General features: G+C 38.1%; 1 protein-coding gene across 1 annotated transcript in view; it reads right to left on the bottom strand.

Annotated features, from left to right (window-relative positions):
* Positions 1-16,138, bottom strand: part of LOC145990982 (proton-coupled amino acid transporter-like protein acs) — a 163,650-nt gene extending 147,512 nt beyond the window's left edge. The window contains exon 1 of the mRNA XM_083126592.1: positions 16,075-16,138. The gene's annotated coding sequence lies outside the window, so the exon portion shown is untranslated. The remainder of the gene's footprint in view (positions 1-16,074) is intronic.
* Between the last annotated feature and the right edge of the window lie 1,053 nt (positions 16,139-17,191).

The following is a 17,191-nucleotide window of genomic DNA, read 5'->3' as shown; positions in this document are numbered from 1 at the left end:
TAGGAGAACTATCGAGAACTAACGAAGAACTAACGTCCTGACTAGGTTGGAGGGGGGCAACGGAATTTGGCCGTTCAGGACAACACATTTCGTCTAAACATTTATTCAGTGAATAAATTGGATAAATTTGATAAAATGACTAAAGTTTCAACAAAATTGACAAATACTCTCTACAATCTACCAATGGGGACCATTTTTTGAGAAAAATTCCGTGTCAAAATTGGGAAATTTCAAATTGCTTCCATTTTCTAATCGGCGAATAAATTGGATAAATTTTGAGAAGTAACGAAAATTTTAGGAGAACTATCGAGAACTAACGAAGAACTAACGTCCTGACTAGGTTTGAGGTGGGCAACGGAATTTGGCCGTTCAGGCCAACACATTTTGTCTAAGCATTTATTCAGTGAATAAATTGGATAAATTTGATAAAATGACTAAAGTTTCAACAAAATTGACCCATACTCTCTACATTCTACCAATACGGACCATTTTTTGAGAAAAATTCCGTGTCAAAATTGGGAAATTTCAAATTGCTTCCATTTTCTAATCGGCGAATAAATTGGATAAATTTTGAGAACTAACGAAAATTTTAGGAGAACTATCGAGAACTAACGAAGAACTAACGTCCTGACTAGGTTTGAGGTGGGCAACGGAATTTGACCGTTCAGGCCAACACATTTTGTCTAAGCATTTATTCAGTGAATAAATTGGATAAATTTGATAAAATGACTAAAGTTTCAACAAAATTGACCCATACTCTATACATTCTACCAATACGGACCATTTTTTGAGAAAAATTCCGTGTCAAAATTGGGAAATTTCAAATTGCTTCCATTTTCTAATCGGCGAATAAATTGGATAAATTTTGAGAACTAACGAAAATTTTAGGAGAACTAACGGGAACTAACGAAAATCAATCGATCTGGATGGTTTTCGGTTCGAATTTGAATATGGGTCGAAAAAGTGTGAAGTTGGCCCGACCCATTTATTTCCTTAATAGTTTCTATGTATTTTCGGAACTAACGAAAATTTTATAAAAACTATCGAGAACTGCCGAGGAACTAACGTCCTGACTAGGTTTGAGGTGGGCAACGAAATTTGGCCGTTCAGGACAACACATTTCGTCTGAGCATTTATTCAGTGAATAAATTGGATAAATTTGATAAAATGACTAAAGTTTCAACAAAATTGACAAATACTCTCTACAATCTACCAATGGGGACCATTTTTTGAGAAAAATTGCGTGTCAAACTTGGGAAATTTCAAATTGCTTCCATTTTCTAATCGGCAAATAAATTGGATAAATTTTGAGAACTAACGATAATTTTAGGAGAACTATCGAGAACTAACGAAGAACTAACGTCCTGACCAGGTTGGAGGTGGGCAACGGAATTTGGCCATTCAGGACAACACATTTCGTCTAAGCATTTATTCAGTGAATAAATTGGATAAATTTGATAAAATGACTAAAGTTTCAACAAAATTGACAAATACTCTCTACCATCTACCAATGGGGACCATTTTTTGAGAAAAATTCCGTGTCAAAATTGGGAAATTTCAAATTGCTTCCATTTTCTAATCGCCGAATAAATTGGATAAATTTTGAGAACTAACGAAAATTTTACGAGAACTATCGAGAACTAACGAAGAACTAACGTCCTGAGTAGGTTTGAGGTGGGCAACGGAATTTGGCCGTTCAGGCCAACACATTTTGTCTAAGCATTTATTCAGTGAATAAATTGGATAAATTTGATAAAATGACTAAAGTTTCAACAAAATTGACCCATACTCTCTACATTCTACCAATACGGACCATTTTTTGAGAAAAACTCCGTGTCAAAATTGGGACATTTCAAATTGCTTCCATTTTCTAATCGGCGAATAAATTGGATAAATTTTGAGAACTAACGAAAATTTTAGGAGAATTATCGAGAACTAACGAAGAACTAACGTCCTGACTAGGTTGGAGGTGGGCAACGGAATTTGGCCGTTCAGGACAACACATTTCGTCTAAGCATTTATTCAGTGAATAAATTGGATAAATTTCATAAAATGACTAAAGTTTCAACAAAATTGACTCATACTCTCTACATTCTACCAATACGGACCATTTTTTGATAAAATTTCCGTGTGAAAACTGGAAAACTGCAAATTACCTCCATTTTTTGTTCGGCGAATAAATTGGATAAATTTTGAGAACTAACGAAAATTTTATGAGAACTAACGGGAACTAACGAAAATCAATCGATCTGGATGGTTTTCGGTTCGAATTTGAATATGGGTCGAAAAAGTGTGAAGTTGGCCCGACCCATTTATTTCCTTAATAGTTTCTATGTATTTTCGGAACTAACGAAAATTTTATAAAAACTATCGAGAACTGCCGAGGAACTAACGTCCTGACTAGGTTTGAGGTGGGCAACGAAATTTGGCCGTTCAGGACAACACATTTCGTCTAAGCATTTATTCAGTGAATAAATTGGATAAATTTGTTAAAATGACTAAAGTTTCAACAAAATTGACAAATACTCTCTACAATCTACCAATGGGGACCATTTTTTGAGAAAAATTCCGTGTCAAAATTGTGAAATTTCAAATTGCTTCCATTTTCTAATCGGCGAATAAATTGGATAAATTTTGAGAACTGACGAAAATTTTACGAGAACTATCGAGAACTAACGAAGAACTAACGTCCTGACTAGGTTTGAGGTGGGCAACGGAATTTGGCCGCTCAGGCCAACACATTTTGTCTAAGCATTTATTCAGTGAATAAATTGGATAAATTTGATAAAATGACTAAAGTTTCAACAAAATTGACCCATACTCTCTACATTCTACCAATACGGACCATTTTTTGAGAAAAATTCCGTGTCAAAATTGGGAAATTTCAAATTGCTTCCATTTTTTGTTCGGCGAATAAATTGGATAAATTTTGAGAACTAACGAAAATTTTATGAGAACTAACGGGAACTAACGAAAATCAATCGATCTGGATGGTTTTCGGTTCGAATTTGAATATGGGTCGAAAAAGTGTGAAGTTGGCCCAACCCATTTATTTCCTTAATAGTTTCCATGTATTTTCGGAACTAACGAAAATTTTATAAAAACTATCGAGAACTGCCGAGGAACTAACGTCCTGACTAGGTTTGAGGTGGGCAACGAAATTTGGCTAAATGACTAAAGTTTCAACAAAATTGACAAATACTCTCTACAATCTACCAATGGGGACCATTTTTTGAGAAAAATTCCGTGTCAAAATTGGGACATTTCAAATTGCTTCCATTTTCTAATCGGCGAATAAATTGGATAAATTTTGAGAACTAACGAAAATTTTAGGAGAATTATCGAGAACGAACGAAGAACTAACGTCCTGACTAGGTTGGAGGTGGGCAACGGAATTTGGCCGTTCAGGACAACACATTTCGTCTAAGCATTTATTCAGTGAATAAATTGGATAAATTTCATAAAATGACTAAAGTTTCAACAAAATTGACTCATACTCTCTACATTCTACCAATACGGACCATTTTTTGATAAAATTTCCGTGTGAAAACTGGAAAACTGCAAATTACCTCCATTTTTTGTTCGGCGAATAAATTGGATAAATTTTGAGAACTAACGAAAATTTTATGAGAACTAACGGGAACTAACGAAAATCAATCGATCTGGATGGTTTTCGGTTCGAATTTGAATATGGGTCGAAAAAGTGTGACCCATTTATTTCCTTAATAGTTTCTATGTATTTTCGGAACTAAAGAAAATTTTATAAAAACTATCGAGAACTGCCGAGGAACTAACGTCCTGACCAGGTTTGAGGTGGGCAACGAAATTTGGCCGTTCAGGACAACACATTTCGTCTAAGCATTTATTCAGTGAATAAATTGGATAAATTTGATAAAATGACTAAAGTTTCAACAAAATTGACCCATACTCTCTACATTCTACCAATACGGACCATTTTTTGAGAAAAATTCCGTGTCAAAATTGGGAAATTTCAAATTGCTTCCATTTTCTAATCGGCGAATAAATTTGATAAATTTTGAGAACTAACGAAAATTTTAGGAGAACTATCGAGAACTAACGAAGAACTAACGTCCTGACTAGGTTGGAGGTGGGCAACGGAATTTGGCCGTTCAGGACAACACATTTCGTCTAAGCATTTATTCAGTGAATAAATTGGATAAATTTCATAAAATGACTAAAGTTTCAACAAAATTGACTCATACTCTCTACATTCTACCAATACGGACCATTTTTTGATAAAATTTCCGTGTGAAAACTGGAAAACTGCAAATTACCTCCATTTTTTGTTCGGCGAATAAATTGGATAAATTTTGAGAACTAACGAAAATTTTAGGAGAACTAACGGGAACTAACGAAAATCAATCGATCTGGATGGTTTTCGGTTCGAATTTGAATATGGGTCGAAAAAGTGTGAAGTTGGCCCGACCCATTTATTTCCTTAATAGTTTTTATGTATTTTCGGAACTAACGAAAATTTTATAAAAACTATCGAGAACTGCCGAGGAACTAACGTCCTGACTAGGTTTGAGGTGGGCAACGAAATTTGCCCGTTCAGGACAACACATTTCGTCTAAGCATTTATTCAGTGAATAAATTGGATAAATTTGATAAAATGACTAAAGTTTCAACAAAATTGACCCATACTCTCTACATTCTACCAATACGGACCATTTTTTGAGAAAAGTTCCGTGTCAAACTTGGGAAATTTCAAATTGCTTCCATTTTCTAATCGGCGAATAAATTTGATAAATTTTGAGAACTAACGAAAATTTTAGGAGAACTAACGGGAACTAACGAAAATCAATCGATCTGGATGGTTTTCGGTTCGAATTTGAATATGGGTCGAAAAAGTGTGAAGTTGGTCCGACCCATTTATTTCCTTAATAGTTTTTATGTATTTTCGGAACTAACGAAAATTTTATAAAAACTATCGAGAACTGCCGAGGAACTAACGTCCTGACTAGGTTTGAGGTGGGCAACGAAATTTGGCCGTTCAGGACAACACATTTCGTCTAAGCATTTATTCAGTGAATAAATTGGATAAATTTGATAAAATGACTAAAGTTTCAACAAAATTGACCCATACTCTCTACATTCTACCAATACGGACCATTTTTTGAGAAAAATTCCGTGTCAAAATTGGGAAATTTCAAATTGCTTCCATTTTCTAATCGGCGAATAAATTTGATAAATTTTGAGAACTAACGAAAATTTTAGGAGAACTATCGAGAACTAACGAAGAACTAACGTCCTGACTAGGTTGGAGGTGGGCAACGGAATTTGGCCGTTCAGGACAACACATTTCGTCTAAGCATTTATTCAGTGAATAAATTGGATAAATTTCATAAAATGACTAAAGTTTCAACAAAATTGACTCATACTCTCTACATTCTACCAATACGGACCATTTTTTGATAAAATTTCCGTGTGAAAACTGGAAAACTGCAAATTACCTCCATTTTTTGTTCGGCGAATAAATTGGATAAATTTTGAGAACTAACGAAAATTTTAGGAGAACTAACGGGAACTAACGAAAATCAATCGATCTGGATGGTTTTCGGTTCGAATTTGAATATGGGTCGAAAAAGTGTGAAGTTGGCCCGACCCATTTATTTCCTTAATAGTTTTTATGTATTTTCGGAACTAACGAAAATTTTATAAAAACTATCGAGAACTGCCGAGGAACTAACATCCTGACTAGGTTTGAGGTGGACAACGAAATTTGCCCGTTCAGGACAACACATTTCGTCTAAGCATTTATTCAGTGAATAAATTGGATAAATTTGATAAAATGACTAAAGTTTCAACAAAATTGACAAATACTCTCTACAATCTACCAATGGGGACCATTTTTTGAGAAAAATTCCGTGTCAAAATTGGGACATTTCAAATTGCTTCCATTTTCTAATCGGCGAATAAATTGGATAAATTTTGAGAACTAACGAAAATTTTAGGAGAATTATCGAGAACTAACGAAGAACTAACGTCCTGACTAGGTTGGAGGTGGGCAACGGAATTTGGCCGTTCAGGACAACACATTTCGTCTAAGCATTTATTCAGTGAATAAATTGTATAAATTTCATAAAATGACTAAAGTTTCAACAAAATTGACTCATACTCTCTATATTCTACCAATACGGACCATTTTTTGATAAAATTTCCGTGTGAAAACTGGAAAACTGCAAATTACCTCCATTTTTTGTTCGGCGAATAAATTGGATAAATTTTGAGAACTAACGAAAATTTTATGAGAACTAACGGGAACTAACGAAAATCAATCGATCTGGATGGTTTTCGGTTCGAATTTGAATATGGGTCGAAAAAGTGTGAAGTTGGCCCGACCCATTTATTTCCTTAATAGTTTTTATGTATTTTCGGAACTAACGAAAATTTTATGAGAACTATCGAGAACTAACGAAGAACTAACGTCCTGACTAGTTTTGAAGTGGGCAACGCGAATGGGTCGGGCCAACTTCACAGGGGTAGTGACACTCGCACATTACTATCCAGACCCAGCACAGAAGGAAGCTTCCGTAAATTCTGTTATTTTTCCTGTGTTCTATTAATTTATATTAATATTCTATTAATAGAATAGAATTCTAGATTAATAAATAGAATTCTATTAATATTCTATTATTATTCTATATTCTATTAATATTCAGTGTGATTCAAACGTTCCTTAACACCCTCTACAAGTAGTACGATCTCGATGAGTTCCTCAAGCGTTAGGTGCATTCTGACAGTTTCCTACGCCTGGAAAATGATATATTTGTCACAATCATGCAGATATAACTTTTTTCTGATTAAAGATAGGTTGAAAAATCTCGCGAAATCTTTTCCTCTGCTATTTTGGTATTATTTTGGGGATTCAATCCTTTGAATCACTGCAAAGAGTGATGATGTGGTCGGCACCTGTCGCCTACCCACTTTAGAGACTGGATGAACCCCAGAGTTATGAGTTATGAGGATGAGTGACGACATGATGAAATTGATGAAGCGCCACTCACAAAGAACACTCATGCCGGGATTCGAACCCGAGACCCTTGGCGTCGTAGCGCACTATGCCAACCACTACGCCACGGAGGGTAGATCATCCCCAAAAAAAGAGTAGTTCCACGATCTCTCGATAGATGTCACATCCATGAGCTCAAATCTCGAGTAGAAACTTCAGCTTTTGTCCTAGAGTTAGGAAACACACAACGAAATTTCAGTGTCTAGGTATCACATTTTTATTGCTGGTGATTATACATAACACCCTCCTTCCCTCTTCCTGCACTAAGCTGAATGTGCAATTCAAGCCTTAAAGTTTGAAATCGAATTGAATGTAATATTCAGCTTCTCTTCCGGCGTAAAGAAATTGCAATTGCAATTTCTAAGTGGACAGCTAACAATAAATAATGACAATATGCCATTAGCACTCTTGATTGTTATTATGCCTGTTTTCCTTGTAGACCACCTAGAAACAAGCAGTCTTTCTGTTACTAAATTACAACATGTTCCGTGTTGGTCCGATTACAAAGCTGTAGCCTAATGGTTTAGTAAGATCCTGGCCTTGCGCAACGGGGAAATCATTGCCCGAGTGTACTTGATCATGGTGCTTACGCTTGGATCAAATTGCTTTGAATCCTTCAGACAAGTCTTCCACCCCGCATGACTACTTCTGTTACGCAATCACGGGTCTGCTTCAATCAAGTCTTTCCTCTGCAATCATCTTACTTCCACAAGAAGTGCAAGACATAAAACCACGAGTGCAAATTAAGGGGTGAAAGCTGGGGATCTCGGAGAGGTATTAGGGCCGACCGTTCATAACAGGTTTCTTGCTACGGCCATATCCCTCCCACAAATCCTGAACGCACCACTGCTATCAGTAGCATGGACACTGAAGTATCAGACTTGTCAAATGATTTCGCTACTTTGGAGAACTAATTTTACTCAAGATCTGCACAAAAATATCAATCAAGCTAACAAAGTTTCTGCTAAAACTACCTGCACACATTGGGCGCATTTATATAGTATTATTTTAGTTCAATGATAGTGATAAAATATTGACGCGCATTATTCATTATTACTCTCCCCTTCTCAACATTATGTTTCCAATCATATGAAACCAGAAGTATTTGAGCGTAATCACTATAGTAATGGTGAAATTACATAAATAAGAAGAGACGAAAGAAGAAGTATACGGATTGAAGCCCGAGCTGGCCCTAGGGGGTAGCAACTCGTCCGAGGCCCCGCACCTCAGGGGGAACCCCAGCGCTGATAAAAATATTTTCTTGTGTACGATAATATTACGAGTTCATAGGACGCTAATGCTTGCAATTAAGTAACTAATCTGGTATAGCCTGCAATCGTGGATTATTTTGACATACTTAAAGATATCCAGAATTACGGAAATCATTCTCTAAACAAAGTACATGAAAATCGTGTTCAAATATTTGTGTAAAAATAGTTAATATGTATTGTTCGTTTACTTATAAAATGAAATCATGGTGTGAAAAATTATTAATTCATATGAATGAATGTAAATTCACTAAAGCGTCAAAATCCAATGAAAAGTAAAAAAAGAGAGAATTATGTTATTGGATATGATTAAATATTGCCACTTTTATAATTAAAGTAACAGTTTGATATTGAACACACGCAGTGTTAGAACTAAATAATAAACGTCCCACCAGGAGTACATCAGAATTGAAATCAAACAATAATTTTGAGATTTTTATTAACCTCACATAATCCTCAGTTTTAACTTTCAATAGGTTGTGCTTATTGCTCTTAGATAATAATACGAAATGTATATAAATTAAATATAATAATGTTTATGTTATTATTACATAGAGCACCTGTACTTCAGACTAAGGAACAAGAATCTGATAAATTTTGATTTTTAATATTGTATGTACCAGGCCCCGCACCCACCCTGATTGTAATAGATGATATACGCTGATGAGTAGCATCAACGAGAGGGTATGCGCCCTATACTCTCCACTACAACCCTCGATGGGGAAGGGGGCGGGTTGGAAAAGACAGAGAAATAAATATCAATATTTTGTTTGATTGAGTTGGTGTTTCAAGTCCACTTTATGCACAGTAAGGCTAATCGGGACTGGACCTACAGTTTAAAGTGGGATCCGAACCACTGTGCCATGTGCCTCCAATGCACAGTAAGGCTAATCCGGACTGGACCTACAGCTTAAAGTGGGATCCGAATCACTATGTACCTCCACCGGGTATCAAACCCGGGACCCCTTGATTACAAGGCGCCATCGGGGAGGCGCTAAAAATCATCAAGAGACGAAAGTGTCTGAAATACTGCGGGATACAACAAAGCAAGATCAAATGTATATTGTTGTTAGCAATGCCAGAGCTCTGTTTATCCTGAATGACAACAATGGCACGATTCATCTGTTGAATGAGGTCTGTACTATAAAGCAACCTGGCAGGATTCTACGTGACATTGTTCGTTCGTATCGAATGAGTCAGTTGTTTGTGAAGAGAGACCGTGGCTGGAATAGTTCCAGCCGCCATACGGTTACCTTGGTATCACTTGGCACGAGGACGAAGCCCAGTTATCTTCTTCACGGAGGGAAATTCTCCAACTCGGTGTGCGGATCATTTCATTTGGGGGTGGGGTGTTCACTTCATGCACAAACAGGCTAATCGAGACTGGACATACAGTTTAAAGTGCAATCCGAACCACTGCCCAATGTACCTGCACCCGGAATCGAACCCGGGACCATTGATTACAAGACGAGAGAGAGAGAGAGAGATTGAGTAAGTATGTATGTATTATACCCAGTGAGAGAGAGACAGTATAAACAGAAGATGTAAGGAAAGGAAGAAAATGCTTGTTCTCGACAACAAAGATGTCTTTCAGCTATGAACGTTGCATATGCTTATACCATTTTCCACTTAGAAGAAAACACTCCTTGCTTAGTACATCAATTTTTCATTGCAAACTGGGACAAGATCGTCCATATCTGGGTCAATGTTGTTCCGGACTCCTTTCAACACTTGCCTGGCCTAAAAGTTGTGAATTAAATTCTATGAGGGAAAGATAGGGGTGCCTGGTGTGTAGGAGGATGCCGCTTGCTCTCAGCAAGGAAGTTCCTTTTTTTGTTCTGCATGGTAAATGATGAAACAGATGATGGGACCAACACAAGGATAACCAGGCCTTCGGCCAAGCAGCACTTGACGCTGGCCCCTCCTTCACGGAAACTAGCTCTGACAAAAACGTAAAAATAAACAAATGCTCTTTTAGACCTAATGTGTAATTTTGTGTGCGTATGTATTACATGTGGCTTTCACCTGCTGCTCACTCATTTCATGCTGTCCTTCTATACGACCTAGCATAACACCTCCACTGTGAGCACATCTAGGATTACCCAGTTTTTTTTTTTTTTTTTGTTTTTTATTAAGTATACGTTCATTGTTCGAGCTGAAGGTGGAGGAAACTCGATTATTCCCACCAACAATCTTGTCCTGAAATTTCTCCCCCACCAAACTCTTCTAGGGGGGGGGGAGAGTTTTTGTTTCAACAACGAAAATAAACAATTAGTTTGGGTTTCGAATATACTTGACTGGAATAATAGCGATAATATACAAAAAGAACGGACAACAAAGAGCCTCATATCTTAGGACACTGAATCCACCAATCCCCAGAACACAGAAATTATACCGACTTATTTCTTCCCCATTTCTCACCGCCTTTCGTTAGCAACCACGAAGTATATAAATATATTAGTAAAACACGTAATAGCACTTATATGTGAATTTTATACAGGAAACTATTATGTTCTTATTATGTCTAGCTATTAATTTTTGTCCCTCCTCTCTTACGCAAATCATTGTTCATAGCATCAGTACTACATCAAAATCTTCAATTTGCAATTACATTTTGAAAGAAAGACAGTCGATATAATATATTGTATATTTTATAATATAATTTGATTATTTAATGACATTTTATATTTATTTATATATATATATATATATATATATATATATATATATATATATATATATATATATATATATATATATAGTGTCTGTCTGCTCCTTCCCCCCCACCACCACCAATCTGCAGTGATTTCGCACCCTGATCCCAGATATTACATTTCTCAATTAATTCTAAATCAGAGAGAGAAAGTTTTCTCTGAGAATTCATAAATTATCATGATTATTTTTCAGTATTCGTCAATACTTTGAAAGTGAGAAAGTGGTACTTTTGCTGCTAATAGTATATAAAATCTTCGCGAGAAGAATTGAAATTACGGAACTGTTAGTCATACAGATAATAAGGTATCTGAACCCAATATGGCCTATTTGTTGTTTCCAAGTACAGAGTATTCCCTGACATTCGCTACGAAACTCGGCGGCAAGCGGCCCGGCGTCAGAGCTTGTCTTTCACGGTGAACGGGGTCCGCGACAGTGGCACGCTACAGTCTGTTTTTTTCGCTCTCCCTGCCTTCGCTCTCTTTCCCTTGCTGTTGACGTTGCAGACTGACAGTATAATCCTCCCTCGGAAGTTGTCTTGTGTCGTGTTCGTGTGTTGAAGATTGTGGCTTAATATGGCACCACAAAAGTTTACATTACAACAAAGGATTTATCTTGTCGAGTGTTACTTCGGAAAGAGAAATTGTGGAGAAGTGCGACGACGTTTTGCAACGAGATTTCCTGGTGTTCCCGTTCCACATAGGACCACTATGTTAAACCTCGTAAAAAGTTTAGAGTAACAGGGTCAGTTCTGAATAAAAGTGGAAAGAAAAACCCACGTGTACTTACTGAGGAAAAACTCGATGAGATAGGACAAAGGTTAGAACAGTCTCCTCGGAAATCTATCCGCCGCCTCTCACAAGAAACGGGTGTTTCAAAAACCACAGCATTTAGAGCCGCTAAAACTCTTAAATCTAAAAAATAAAGTATATAAAGGCAATCCGCACACCATCAGTGAGTTAAAAGAGAGTATTGTACGATAAATCGGGAGAATTACAGTAGACGAACTTGCACGTGTAAATACCGATTTCCTTCGGAGATGTCAGGAATGTGTTACAGCAGAGGGACATCATTTTCAACACCTTCTGTAGTCAAGGTTAGTACACAATATGAAAACTGTAATTCTAATAGCCGACTCTAGCGACTGTCGCGGACCCCGTTCGCCGGGAAAGACAAGCGCTGACGCCGGGCCGCTTGCCACCTAGTCTCATAGCGAATGTCAAGGAATGCTGTGTAGTTACAAGGTTAATTCAACAGATGACGGTAGTATGTTATATAGACTGTCCGAATGACGTGATTGAACCTGTTGATTGCGCTTATAGTATAGTAACTTGTGGACAAAGAGGTAAAATCGCTGGACCTAGTGATTGTGTTGTATGTGATCTAATATTGCATAGTTAAGTTACTAGACCTTTTTAGTGATAGGTGTTTATATCTCTAGTACATATTATGATAGCTCATAATTCGTACTTTACAAAAATTTACTTAGTTTAGAATGTAATCCAAAGTCCTGGTTATAAGGAAGGAAAAAACACTATGCAAGGTGGAATCAATATGGCCTACATAGAAATATATCGTGGAAGATATGCGCAAATGTGACATTTGTTACTCTTATGTTCACGTATTGTGTGTGAGAGTCACTAAAGATGAAAAAGAATCTTTTATGTGCCGAGACGGTGATGTGGTCTCTGGCAGGTCCGTACCAAGGATTTTTTTTAGGGAGGGGCCAGATTCGTGTTATATATATATATATACTTTTTGCCACTTATGCACCCGTACTATGCCCTCTTAATACTTGTCTACCAAGAGAAACTAACTGTCTTTACCCCCCCCCCCCCTCTTCCCCAGTTCTGGCACCCAATCGCTGATACTGGTCAGAAGTATTCGGATAGTTCTGAGTTTAGCAAATTAAAAATGTTTTCAAATGTCTTCTATTTGCTCATCCCAGAACCATTGGACAGCCACGATAAATCTATGTTTAGAATAGAATATATTTTCAAATTAAATCATACGCATTAGCAATTATGTATTATTACAATAAAGGATTCTAAATATGAGTTAACCCATAGCCCGCTACGATCCTTCGTATATAAAGAGAGAGAGAGAGAGAGATACATTTTCACCTGGTAGCCAGTAGCGGCGATTGGCTGCCAAAACTGGGGGGCATGGACAATTTACTTTTTCTTAGTATACAAGTTTGAGTTTCTGTTCTTGGTCCACTTTTATGCACAGATAGACTAATTTGGACTGAAACTACAGTTTAATGTGGGATCCGAATCACTATGTGTCTCCACCGGGTCTCGGTAGTTCAGGAGCAACAGTGGAAATAGTGAAGGGTACTCCCCCTCCCCATGACCCTCCGATCGCCGCCACTGCTTGTAGCCTTGCATCAATGATTATAAACCTAAAAGCACCCAATATCGCAGATTGTACACTTCTGAAAACTGCCTCTCTACCCAACAAACATATTCATTTATGCAAGGACAAAATTCAAATTTTTACAAGTTTGAAAAATCGTCGGTTGTTTTAGTAGCTTTTTATAGGTTCATATCAAAAAAATTCATGGCTCGAGAAGGGGGAGGGGGCATGGCCCCTCCCCTGGGTACGGGCCTGGTCTCTGGTGACAAATTATGACACGTGACTTCCTTGTTTATTGGTTGCTAAACGATGTTATTTCCTTGTGTAATCTCATGAAGTCATTATGTAAATAAAACGTAAGCATATAAATAAACGTATCTACCTATGAAAATAACATTGTGGTACTTTCCTTACAATTTCTGTTGCATTTTTTGATGCGAAAAAAGAAAATATATTACTAGGCCACATATGTACCCAATGTGGCCTAAACGTTACTTTTAAACAAAATCTTCACTGCGCCCATGTTATTATTTGGAACGGACTCCAATTTTCAGTAAACGTACAGAAATATTCCCTCACTTGAATCTTGCCACTAGTTTTACTATTCTGACTTTGTACACCATTAGAAACAAATGCAAACCTTAGGTAGGCCATATTGGGTTCACGTACCTTATTTGTTGTATGAGAACACTGCAAGACATTTTGAATAAACATACCTCAAAAGTAAACTTGTAGAAGCCACTATGGTGCAGTCGGTACGACATCTGTCTGTCATGCGGGAGACTCACGTTCGATAACCCCCGCGACGTTCAAGTCCACGTTTTGCTCAGGTGGGCTAATCGGGACTGGACCTACAGCTTAAACTGGTTCTCGAACAACTGTGCAATGTCCCTTCCTCGGAGATCGAACCCTGAGCCCCATGATTACCAAACCACATAGTTACCACTAACTCTTCGCTCTGAGGCTTGCCCAGGCTATCATTAATCGCGCCTGGAACCTGGGCGTAACGTGAACAGGGGAAGGGTAGGTAAAGTCGGACGGAGAGTGGAGATGTTATGCAGAATTTTGGAGCACCCTGTGCCTTCATAGCACGGTCTAATGCAGGGGGAGGAGAGCTTTCGTATATTGTGATAGCACTATACGAGAGACAGCAGTGAGAGCACCAGAAAAAAAATAACGAGACGTACAGACGTAAGAGATTAAATGACCGATTGATTTAGTTTATTTTACTTTGCTTTTCTGCCACTTTTGGCTAATCACGAAGATGAGGATGAGTGATGAAACTAATGAAGGGACGTTCACAAAGAACGCCCATACCTAGCCAACCTTTGTGGTAGAGTGGGTAGCACAACGTTCCACGACGCCAGGGCATTGGTGTTCTTTGTGAGCGTCCCTTCATCAGTTTCATCCAGTGGCGGCGATTGGGTTCCAAAAGTAGGAGCCAAAGTGCCAAAACTGGGTGGGGGTTTACTTTTCCTCGTATCTAAGGGTTAGCATAATGCGGGGGCAAAATTGGCAAAGAGTGGGGGGCACCTTACCCCCTAGCCCCCTAATCGCCGCCACTGGTTTCATCATCATCATCTTCGCGATTAGCCAAAAGTGGCAGAGAAGCAAAGTAAAGCAATATTTGAACACGATTTTTATGTAGTACGCCGTTTAGAATATCATTTCAGTTTGTTTTTTTCAATATGTTCAATGGTATAACTTGAGATGACTGGACCTCTCTCCGATTTTCTTCATATTTGACAGTCACTAATTGAGGCCTCCTAATCACGAATCTGAAGTTAAAATTTGTCGGAAACTTCTAGAAATTGCGAACCATTGACGCTAGCCTCATGAACCATTGGCGCTAGCCCCACGAACCATTGGCACGTGGTTAGGTTAGTTTCGATTAGGTTAGGCAAACATAGTTAAAATTTCGTGTCAAGGTAGTATCAGGATCTAGAAATTGCAAATATTTGCGAACCATTGGCGCGTGGTTAGGTTAGTTTCGGTTAGGTTAGGCAAACATAGTTAAAATTTGGTGTCGTGCTAGTATCAGGAATATATATATTTGCTTCTGAAACAAAAAAAAATCGCCAAAATCGACGGTTTCCATTCCGAAAACTAACGCCTTATTTTCGCTTATTTTGCAATCTCTAGAAGTTTCCGACAAATTTTAAATTCAGATTCGTGATGAGGAGGCCTCAATTAGTGAGTATGCCAAATAAGAAGAAAATCAGAGAGGGGTCCGATCATCTCAAGTCGTTCCTGTTCAATTATATCAGAACAACAAAAACAAATCATATTAGTTACTTATTTGGAAACATCAGCGGCCTATTAACTCATAATAAACCGCACACTATTATTTTTATCTGGCGCGGGGCCTCGGCGAATTGACAGAGTGGGTCCTCCCTAGTATCGGAACGACCCATACACAGGCCGGTATTCGAACCTGGGACCCCTGGTGTCGTGGCGCTCTGTGCTAACCACTTCCCCCACATGTGCTTGTGATTGTCCCTATACATCTTACCAACATCCATTGTCATCGTCGTGGTTAGTCAAGTCTGGCAGAAAAGCAACATAAATTAAATCGACAACAGAAATTATATTAAGCAGACCCCCCCCCCCATTTCATTCTGTTAATTCATAATAGTGAAACTCTGATGAACAAAACACTCACGTTAAAAGGATATTAAACAAAACTCCCAGAGTATCACTTACCTTCCTAACCGTCAACCGGCAACACGCATTTTGCTGCTTATTACGTAGACCGCTCCGTCACTACACAGATGCAGAGGGGTCACATGGTAGTCGTGTGCAAGACACACTAGCGAACCCACGCAGTATTTGACGGAGCTCGCTCGAGTTTGCAATATTCTCCGAGTTTAAATATAGAACTGGCATTGAAAATGTTTTTGCAAACCCTGCAGGCATGTGTTGGAAAGGAGAGGCACGGTATTTTGGCTCCATCCTTGACACTAGATTTACGTTATTGCTTTGTTTCTTCATATTTTGTAAAAGAGAGACAGTTCACAGGAGATTTTCAGGTAAACAATCGAATCGGGAAAGCCAACTCGTCTTTCCCAAGGGTCTTCCTCTTCGAACAACAGTTTTGCTACCTTATGTTCTGACGTCAGATGAGGAATGCCTACAAGGTTAGGTTAGGCCTGTTAGGTTAGGTTCCATTAGCATAAATACAATGAAAAATTATAATAATTATTATTTAGGCTAAGATAACTAAGAATAGCTAGCCTAACCTAACAACGTAGACATTTAGCCTAAAATTAAAAAGCTTTCTCCCGTGACGTCAGAACACAAGGTTGTTCAAGTGTTGTGCGATAAGTGAGACCCCTTTCCCAGGCTCTGATGGCCTCTGTGAAGGAGTGACCAACCAGGATCGGATCTGAGGTAGGGGGAGTCTTCATTGAGGAACATTACTTGGAAAAGGACCAGTCTATATGTGCATATACAGGGAGGTTATTGCAGCATGACACCGCAATAGCGTCGGCCGCTTGCCGGCCCAGTCATGCAACAGGTGCCGGCAAATTGCGTAACAGATAGCCCGTTACACAAACCGCTTGTTTTGTAATGTTTCCACTTTTCACAATTATAGTTACAATTACAACTTAAATAAGCACGTACCTTGCCGCAAGGATGCTGGAAAAGGTGTCCTCTAAAATACAAATATTTCTTGCACTTTATTTCTGCCCATATCGCTTCTGACAGCAATGACTCATCCAACATAAAGGATTCAATTTTTCATTCTTGTCTTGCCTTCCAATAAACAAAACCGTGACTCTTATTTTGCAGATAACACAAGATTAATCCTTTTGAACAC

The sequence above is a fragment of the Lepisma saccharinum genome, chromosome 8 (genome assembly GCF_977018435.1).
Source record: "Lepisma saccharinum chromosome 8, izLepSacc3.1, whole genome shotgun sequence".
Classification (NCBI taxonomy): Eukaryota; Metazoa; Arthropoda; class Insecta; order Zygentoma; family Lepismatidae; genus Lepisma; species Lepisma saccharinum.
Note: the sequence above shows the minus strand (reverse complement) of the source record. Positions and strands in the feature narration are given on the sequence as shown.